Source organism: Lycium ferocissimum, chromosome 9, assembly GCF_029784015.1.
Source record: "Lycium ferocissimum isolate CSIRO_LF1 chromosome 9, AGI_CSIRO_Lferr_CH_V1, whole genome shotgun sequence".
NCBI classification, from domain to species: Eukaryota; Viridiplantae; Streptophyta; class Magnoliopsida; order Solanales; family Solanaceae; genus Lycium; species Lycium ferocissimum.
The window spans coordinates 164,381-173,404 of record NC_081350.1 but is presented as its reverse complement, the minus strand read 5'-3'; the positions used below and the strand labels follow the sequence as shown (position 1 = coordinate 173,404).

The 9,024-nt window shown below is 42.6% G+C and overlaps 1 pseudogene; it reads left to right on the top strand.

Moving 5' to 3' along the window:
* The first annotated feature begins 8,308 nt into the window (after window positions 1-8,308).
* LOC132029476 (basic leucine zipper 23-like) overlaps window positions 8,309-9,024 on the top strand; it is a 3,199-nt pseudogene continuing 2,483 nt past the window's right edge.

Sequence of the window (9,024 nt, the reverse complement as noted above, 5' to 3'; positions counted from 1 at the left end):
ATGGGGGATCCGATATGATTTCTTTTGATTTTGATATCAGAGAAATTTTCAATTTCATAAGATGACTTGTTATGAAGCGGTGGAAATGATGATAAGGTAGGGGTGTAGCCTTCGAGGTCTTTGCCGGAGAGTGTAAAGAGATGAGTGTCGGATCCCGGGTCTTTTGCGGGATCGTGAGAGTGTCGGATATTGAGGTCTTTGTCGGGATTTAAAGGTTCGATACTCGTATCTTTCGTGATCGTGAGATGGTACATGGACTTCCGAGTCCCCATGGGCCATGACTATCGAGACATAGAGGTTTTCGTCCGTAGTGTGTGTACGATATAAGACGGTTCCCGGGTGCATTGTTGTATCCCACGAAATTCATTTTCCATTCATATCTTTGATTGTGGTTGTTGTATTTATTATATTGCATGGTGCGTTTCATCCTTGATTCCTTGGTTGTTGATTCATTTGAGATGATGTGTGTTGTTAATCATTTCCCTAGACACTTGATGGATTTGAGACTAGGGGTTTTCCCCCTTTAGGCTATGAGCAGACTACGGGATCTAGTGTGGTTCGTATTACGCGAGCCTTACGTACTGTACTTAGTGAGGGGTGGAAGCGATTAGCAATTTCATATTTGACTTAGCATATGCCTATCTTTCATTTTTTTACATATATGTTAGCTAATTATTGTCGTACTATGATGCCTACCATTATGTGTTGTTTGTCTGATGCTACCTTCGCATTCTTTTCGAGTGCGAGTTTGCAACATATTCACTTGTGTTATATCCCGTTTTTGTACATTGGGATTTTCCCGAGCTAACCGTGATAAGTTAAGGGCAAGACTATTTCGGGGTACGAGGTAGGGACTTTTAACCTCCGATTTTTTTTTAAAGGGCCCTAATTGCTTATAATATTATTGGTATGGAATAACAAGGACAAATTTGGAATTAGAAAATTAATTAGTTCATGCCCCAAAAGCCATAAGTGGCCGTGTGGCATGTGGGCTACCCCCCTGGCGGCCAATTTTGATTGACCCAAGCCGTGTGGGGCATGGTCGCAGGATGAATCATATATGTAGAGGGTGATGACAAAGCAGACATCATATTCATCTTACAACCTTAGAAACACGGAGAAAAGAAGGAGAAACTTGCACCATGCTAGTAATTTGGTGTCAAGGAAATTGATCAAAAAAATAATTTTCTTCTAGTATTTAAACCAATTGGAAGGTCTTGTTAACGTGAAGTAGTCGTTGGAGCAAAAAAAACATTCATTCTTAAAGCACAAACCTAGCCAAGTTGAGGAACTAAGTGGTAAGGAAAGGGGTTTAACCCCCTTTTTCATTTGTCATGGATGGTTTATGCGTGTTGTAGTGTGTAGAAATGGATGAAATTCATGAAATTTTATGTGTTGGGTGGTGGCCGTTAGGCTTTTTGTATGACAAGGAATGAACAAAATTTATTTAGTATCGTTGGTTTGTTGTTGTGGATTCTATGAAAAAAAATGAAGGTTTAATGGTTCAAGTTGAAGTTGTAATCGTTGTGGGCTGTTTTAGTAGCTAATGTGATTCTAATATAGTTTCTGTATTTATGAGAATGATGTTGTTAACATGTGGATTGTTGGCGTAGTTCATGAATTTGGAAGAAAGAAATGTGTTGTTGTTGTTCTTATTGAGTTTGGGGGAGGTTTCGGGTGGTGTTGCATATTGGTTGGCCGTTTTGAATATTGTGCGGATTGTTTGAAGTGTTCTTGAATCTTGTTTGAATGATCTCGGGTTAGTACTTGAACGCGTGAGCATTGGTGTTGGCTTGATTATGTGGGTGATTGGAATGTAAATGGAATGTTGTCGAATTATGTGAAAAAGCTACAACGTTAGAATGCGTTTTGAATTAATTGTTGATGTTGTTAATATGGTTGTTGGTATTGTTGTTGATGATTTGGCCGAGTTGAATTCTCGGGGTTGTTGAATTTATAGGGGAAAACTGCTGAATTTATGTAAATGAAGTGCTAGCCTAGAAAATTTATTCCTAAGTGACTATAACTAATGTTTAGTGCCTAATGATGTTGTTGTAGATCTTGGGAAGCACGAGACTTAAGTTCGGATTAGCTAGGAAGCGGACGAGGTAAGTGAAGCTTAACCTTTCTTTCTTTTGGCATGTCTTAGATGTAAAATAAGGTATGATATAATACGAGCCTTGGGGTAACTCCATTCATAAGATCCGAGCATGTCTACGATTCTTATTCACTTCGTATTCGCACTCTCAATATAGTCGAAACTGTTTTGGGGAGTCTCTTGCAAGATTGGATAGTAAATGTTATAAAGAGTTCTTGTTCCCAAAGGATTCTATGTTGAATAATGTCGTAACTTTCTGAGCGGGCTCGGATTCTTTATATGTTCGTAAAGTGTTCTCTAATGCATAATGCCCATAACTTTCATGGGCGGCTCGGATTGGTTTGATACTTGTCTATGATCTCTAAGACTCTCTTTAACGTAGTCCTAATGGCATTTAGGACGGATTTAATATGACTATCGTTTTAATGCTCGAGCGTGATTATTTACTTATCCTCGAGTCGAAATGATGATTTATATGCATATAGTTTTTCACTACTCGCTCGTGCTAGGTTGTTATTATATCTTTCACCGAGTCCGGGCCGAGTATGTATTCGTGCACAGTTTCACTGCATTGTTCACCGAGTCCCTCACTAGAGGGTCGGGTAGGGTATATATATATATATATATATATATATATATATACTCCAGATTATGTGATGAAGGTCATGCGGTGAGTGGACGCTATCATACTAGCATTAGAGCATCGTATTTCATCGAGTTCCAAGGTTAAGCATCTTGGAGCGAGAGAAATCTTAGGATGGGTGACCACGGAAGTGTACTAAAAGTCCTATTAAGTCGAACATAGGAGGACCAAATGGGAAGCTAGAGTAGCCTAAGGGAAATTAGAGTATACGAGTGGGGGGAAATCTTAAGAGGACACATAGGCGGCGACTAGACCATGAAGAGAAAGGGTACATCCCCGGAATTAGGGTGAGTTGGAATAGCGTTTGGAAATATTTTTTTAAGCAATATGGAAATTATATGTATACGTGTGTATATGATATCTCTGCATGGTTATATCGGCGGTATTTTATCCTAACATCGCTTGCGGGGTATTGGAAGTTATTGACCGGCAAGGTAGGGAAGGTCAACGGACAAACGTTATCAGGTAAGCGGATGCTATTTTTGCTAGGGGTAAGCTTGGAAAGTTCTAATACAATGATATTTGGAAAAGAAAGAAAGGAGTGCCTCCAAGAGAGACGACGGGCAAAGCACGGGACTATTTTCGTAAACATCCGAAGGTAGGCGTGTGAAAGGGATAGAGTGTGGTAGTATGGAACAAAAGAGGAATGTGTAGGGTTGGAGAACGAACTTCGACAAGTGGGACGGGATAGTGACCACGATAAGGAATGAGAAGTAAAAGAAAAAAATGATTAGGGTGCAACGAATGCTAAAGATTTCTAACTCTCGAAAGATAAGTGCAAGAAAGATGGATACCTAGAAACTATTGGTGTATTGGACCTCCCTTTAAAAAGGGAAGAACTATTAATGGAAGGGATTATGGCGTTCTCTGCGCCGGAAGAAATTTATTAGCTTGGAGCCGAGTTCGGACATGCCGGTATATCGAGAATGTGTCGAGAGGAAGCGAGTTAACAGCGTAATAAAAGGAACAACGGTGCGTGGTTTGGAAATTTTTTGGGGGAATAAAGACGTTGCTCCTATGAATGGAAATAAAGAGTTCAAGGGTGTTAGAAGACATCTCACGAATTACTAATTATCCGAGCATGGAAGCATATGCTATAGGATTATATGAACCGTTAATGTGAAGTTATGCCCAACTACAATTGTAGAAGGCCACATGTAAAGCCACAGGAAAACCGACGGAACGATCGCATACAAGGAAATCGAAGACACGTATACTTGTGTTATGAGAGAATCGTAGGAGTAAGAATTTTGTAGCCCTATGCTTTTGGATTGTATTGTAAGATTTGGGGAAAGAGGTTAAAGAAACAAATTTGGCAAAAAGCTAAAAAAAGTTGTGGGGTGAGCCCAAGGGTTTAGTTTGAACTCGAATTATGAGTTGCCATAAGTGTAACGTCGTGAAAACGAAAATGAAGGGTACAAAACCATTACGTATATGCACACTTTGGATCGATGGAAGTAGTTTTGGAAAGGGAACTAGGAGGAATAGTTTAGGGACATAACCATTATACTCCTGCACAAAGTCATGTTGGGTAAGCACTCGAATGTAAAGGTAAGAGAAATGGTGACGGGATGTAGGACTAGTGACGCCCACCTTGAACCGTAGGGAATCGGGACAAGTGCATATTCGGACCATTTATCCGATTAAAGGCTATGCGAAATTATATAGAGATACTTCTGAAGATCTCCATCTGATCTCGTAGAGGGCTTAGTTTATAGCTAACCGGAGATCACTCCGGAAAGGGGTGAGGTCACAAGTGAATGTCAATACGGGATGTCACCTCGATCGCCCAACGGACCCAGCGTACTATTCGGACGCTAGGAGATATGTTGTGGGTGTTACATCCCGCGTTTTTGCACGTTCGGGAAATTTGGACATAATTGTGATTTGTAAGAATAAAGTCATATGTTGATTGGATTAAGGTATGTTGTGTGTTGTTCATGAAAAGTAGTGGTGTGGAAATACGGAGGAAGGCCAAGGGCAAAAATTGGAATTAAAATTGTTTCGAGAATTACAAAAGAGATTTAGCCAATTGGCTAAAAGGGAATAAAAGGAAAAAAAAATGAGGCCCAAAGTGGAAGCCCACCGGCCAAGGTTAGCCCAAGTCCATGGAAAATTAATTCCATGTGACAAATTATTAAGGGGAGCTTATTAAATATAAGTGGTTATCCATAGAAGTTTCAAGAAAAATAAAGAAAAGAAGAGAAAACAAAGGAGACAAGCAATCGGCCAAAAAAAAAGGAAAAGAAAGGAAAAAAAAAATTCTTGGAGCTTCAATCTTGATTCAAAAATCACATCCTTCTTGAATTCTTGACAAGTGCAAGACGCTCTTCGACGTGGTATAATTAGTTGGTCAAAGAACGTACGTCATGAAAGATTGAAATTTGAAGAAAAGGTATGAATTTCATGTTTTAAGTTAGCGGAATGAATTTATATGTTAGGATGATTAGAATTAGAGACGAGGATTATGAAAGTATGACGCGCGTGTGCACGGCGTGTGCACGTGAAATATGGTTGTGGCCGTGAGCCATGTGGGGTGGAGAGGGAGTGAATTTGATTTTACTAGCTTGTCAATTGTATCATGGACTTTGTGACGTAAATAAAGGCTTGGAAACTCAAGTTGGCGTTGAAATGGCATGTATGTCGTTATGGGAAATTATATGATTTTATGTATTTTTATATAATTGCGGAAGTAATGGTTTAAGGTGTGAATTAATGTTGTTGTAGAGGAAATTGGAAGATGACAATGCAATTTTGTAATTTTGTTGCAATTGTAGGAAGTTGGGGTGAATATGGTTTACTCTAAAAAACTTGTGTATTTTGAGGAATAACGAGGAATGTGTTTGAAATGTATTTCAATGGTCTCTGATTAGTAGCAAATATGGAAACGTCAATATTGGATGAAAAGTGTGAAGTTAGAACGGAAGTTGATGTATTATGTTGAGAGAAAGACTATTTATGTTAATATGTGTTTTGTAGCGCTTATTGATGTTGTTGATGTTGTCATGGGTTGTTGTTGATTGCTTCGAGCCGAGTTGAATCTCGGGGGATGCTATATGTATGTGAGGTGCCGCCCAAATTTCTGTAAACAAGAAAGGGCCAAGAATGAATCCCTAAAGACCTATAACTTACCATTGGTAATCGTGATCATTTGGCATTCGGACGAAACGGAATCGAGCTCAAGCGAGCATAAGACACCCGTAAGGTATGCGAAGCTATCCCTCTCCTTTCTTTGGCATGTCCCAGGTGTACTAGGCTTGAATTTGAGCCCTCGGGTTATTCTCGTTCATCGAAATCCGATTCTCGAAATGGAGCACTATTCATTCGCCGCGATTGAACCAAAATCCTTATATCTTGTTGGAAAAATGCTCAAACGTCCGTAACCTGTGCAGAATGTAATCGAATTGCTCAAAACTTCCATAAATGACTCCATTAAGCGATATATGTAATAAAACTGGGACCGGGCGACCCGCTATTCCAATCTCCGCCTACCGTTTTATTTGACTTATTTTTGTACCACAATTGAAGGAAAACTTTTGCGTAACTATTAAGATATTTTATAAAACTTTTCAAAACCACTCCGAAGCGAGTGTGATATTTTACAAAACTTTTTCAAAACCACTCCGGCGGAGTGCGATATCTTATTATTCGATTTTTCCAAAACCACTCCGGCGGGGTGTGAGATTTTATTGTTACTATTACTATTATTATTATGCCCGGCGGGGCTAGGATTAGTATTATGTCACGAGTGGCATGCCCGGCGGCCAGTGGTAGCCGTATGCCACGAGTGACAGCGGCCCGGCGGGGCGGATTATTATGTCGGCCGGCCGCATGTCCGAAGGGGCTGTGATAGACGTATGTTGGACCGGCATGCTTCAGTAAAGTCATTTGGTCTCCGAATAAGATGTCCGGCGGGGCCAGGATAGACGATGTTTGAATCGACAATTCGGCGGGATTACTAGTATTACTATCATTGTTGTTACTATTGTTAATATCGTATTGTTATTATTATTAGGTTTAAGCGCCGCCTGGGACTATTTTTTATTTAAATATTTAATTCATGTCAAACCCAAACTTGCTTTCTGTACTTTTCTTCGATTTACGCTTCAAGAATGCTTTACATACTCAAGACACCTTTCGCATCGACCCCTTTCTTCTGGGCCGTTTCATGCCCGGCAGTTCGTGGACGACCTTGCGACTCCGCGCCAGGGAAGCCAAGATTTAGAGTCGATGCCTTCTCTTGCTCCCCTCGAGGTCGCTTCGTGTTGGAATAATTGTGTATATATTGTGTGTCATACTCTTGAAGTCTGCGACCAACGCGGGTGTCGAAGTGAGACCGTCAGTCTGGCCTTACTCGCCACTATTTTGTCAGTACGTAAATAAGTGGCAGGCTCTTGGCTCGAACTTGTTTTATGTCATGTATATATATATATATAAGATGTTTTGGGATGCTCGGGCCACATGACGGTATTTGATATTACAACTTTCAAATTCTCGTTTAAAAAAAAAAAATCGAGTCGACGTTATGGTTCGCTCGACTCGATGAGGTCGGTGTCCGTCACGCCCTCGACGAAGACGGCGTGACAAAGTGGTATCGCAGGCGGTGCCGGCCCCAAGATGTTCGCGCACCGTGTCTAGTAGTAGCCCCGTTTATCTAAGGCTGCGTTGCGCACCACATCTATAAACAAGAGAAAGCTACGAGACATTAATAGGGTGTCATTCTTTCTTCATGGTGTAGATCGCGCATAGAGCGTGTCAGACATAAAGTCCCTAACTTAATGACCTTGTGTGCTTTCACGAATGCCTAAGAAAGGTAAGCGCCCGGCAGCCTGCAGCGTGCGCACCGGGGGACGACGCAGCTTAGCCAAGCCCTGTGTCTACCAGAGCTCTGGACTTGCGCGTCGGAATACGCATCCACCCCGAGTCCTCCCCACCTCCCATCGGGAGAGCTAAGAGGCACCCGATCGCACCGCCCTCCGCCCTCAAAGATCGCACATCTCCGCCCCCCGCCCGACGACGCCGCCGGTGAGATTAGGAGAAATGAAAGACGCCACACGTTTGTCGACTCAAACGCTTGCTACCTGTCGGGACAATGAATAGAGTCACGAGTATCCCGATAGGACCGCTGGCCGTTGCAAACGGGATTTTCTTACATTAAGTCCCCCGTAGCTTGCGGCACGGACCCCAATGTCGATCCTCGTGAGTTTGCGTATGGTACGCAGCGTACATTAAATATAATGAAGGCATCGCCTACAGAGTCCGTTTGTTACGTTTATAGGTTACAGTATAGCAATTAACTGCAACAACATGAGATTATCGAGAGGTAAGGATTTCCTCCGCCGACGGGCAGAATTCTCAGATGCCTTTTTGCGTCACTATATGCCACCCGAGTTCGAGACGAGCAAGGGTTGATAGATTCCCACTATTATTGCAGTAGCATGTCCGTGGGGAGTATAGTGTGGAGTTCGACTCCTTAGCCAGATATGCCCCTACTATTGGCAGAATGGAAGATGGGGAAGTTCACCTAAGAGGGGAATGATCGTGGACTGAAGTCATAGGAGATTTGTATGCCGTTGGCAATGCAAAACAGTATAGATATAGCTCGTATCCATGCGTTGTGGGGCAGAGATCTAAGCCAACGAGAGGCTATTTCAGAAAGGTGGTGGCAATGGCCTCCCAAGAGGGCCAGGACAAGGTTCGGGTAAGGGTTCCACTACCAGAGCAGACCCTGCCAGAAGGCACCTTCGCAATTCTCGTGGACCTCGCCGGGGTAGAGAGACTTTCCTCGCCAGGACACAGAGTTCATCTTACGCGTCGTCTTTGTGCCAGGCATGGTCGGGGGCAAGCAGGCCGATGGCCCCTCCCTCGATGTGCATCAGCGAAGGGCCATGTGTGGCAAATGCCGATCGTGGGCGTGTGTTATACTGCGGGTGATCCGACGCACTATACAGAGAGTGTCCACAGGGAGTGGGCCATACCGGCTTCCCGGAAATTAGGTAGCAACCGTCATCACCTTTGGTAAAGAGTTCCCGAGACAGACCTCGACTTCTTCCTGTCGAGGTAGTATGAGGGGAGCACCTAGTTCCAAGCAAGGTGACCACATCGCATCTATGCACTGTGGGGAGCACAGTCCCGAGGCGCTCGCAGATGCACCACCGTAATCTAAATTCCGTAGTTGATTGTCTTAATTAATGAATGATTTATACGTGCCGTCCGCCTAAAGAACTCTTCCCAAAAATACTTGTAAGACCTATAAGGCTAATTTAATATCTTCGAGGACGAC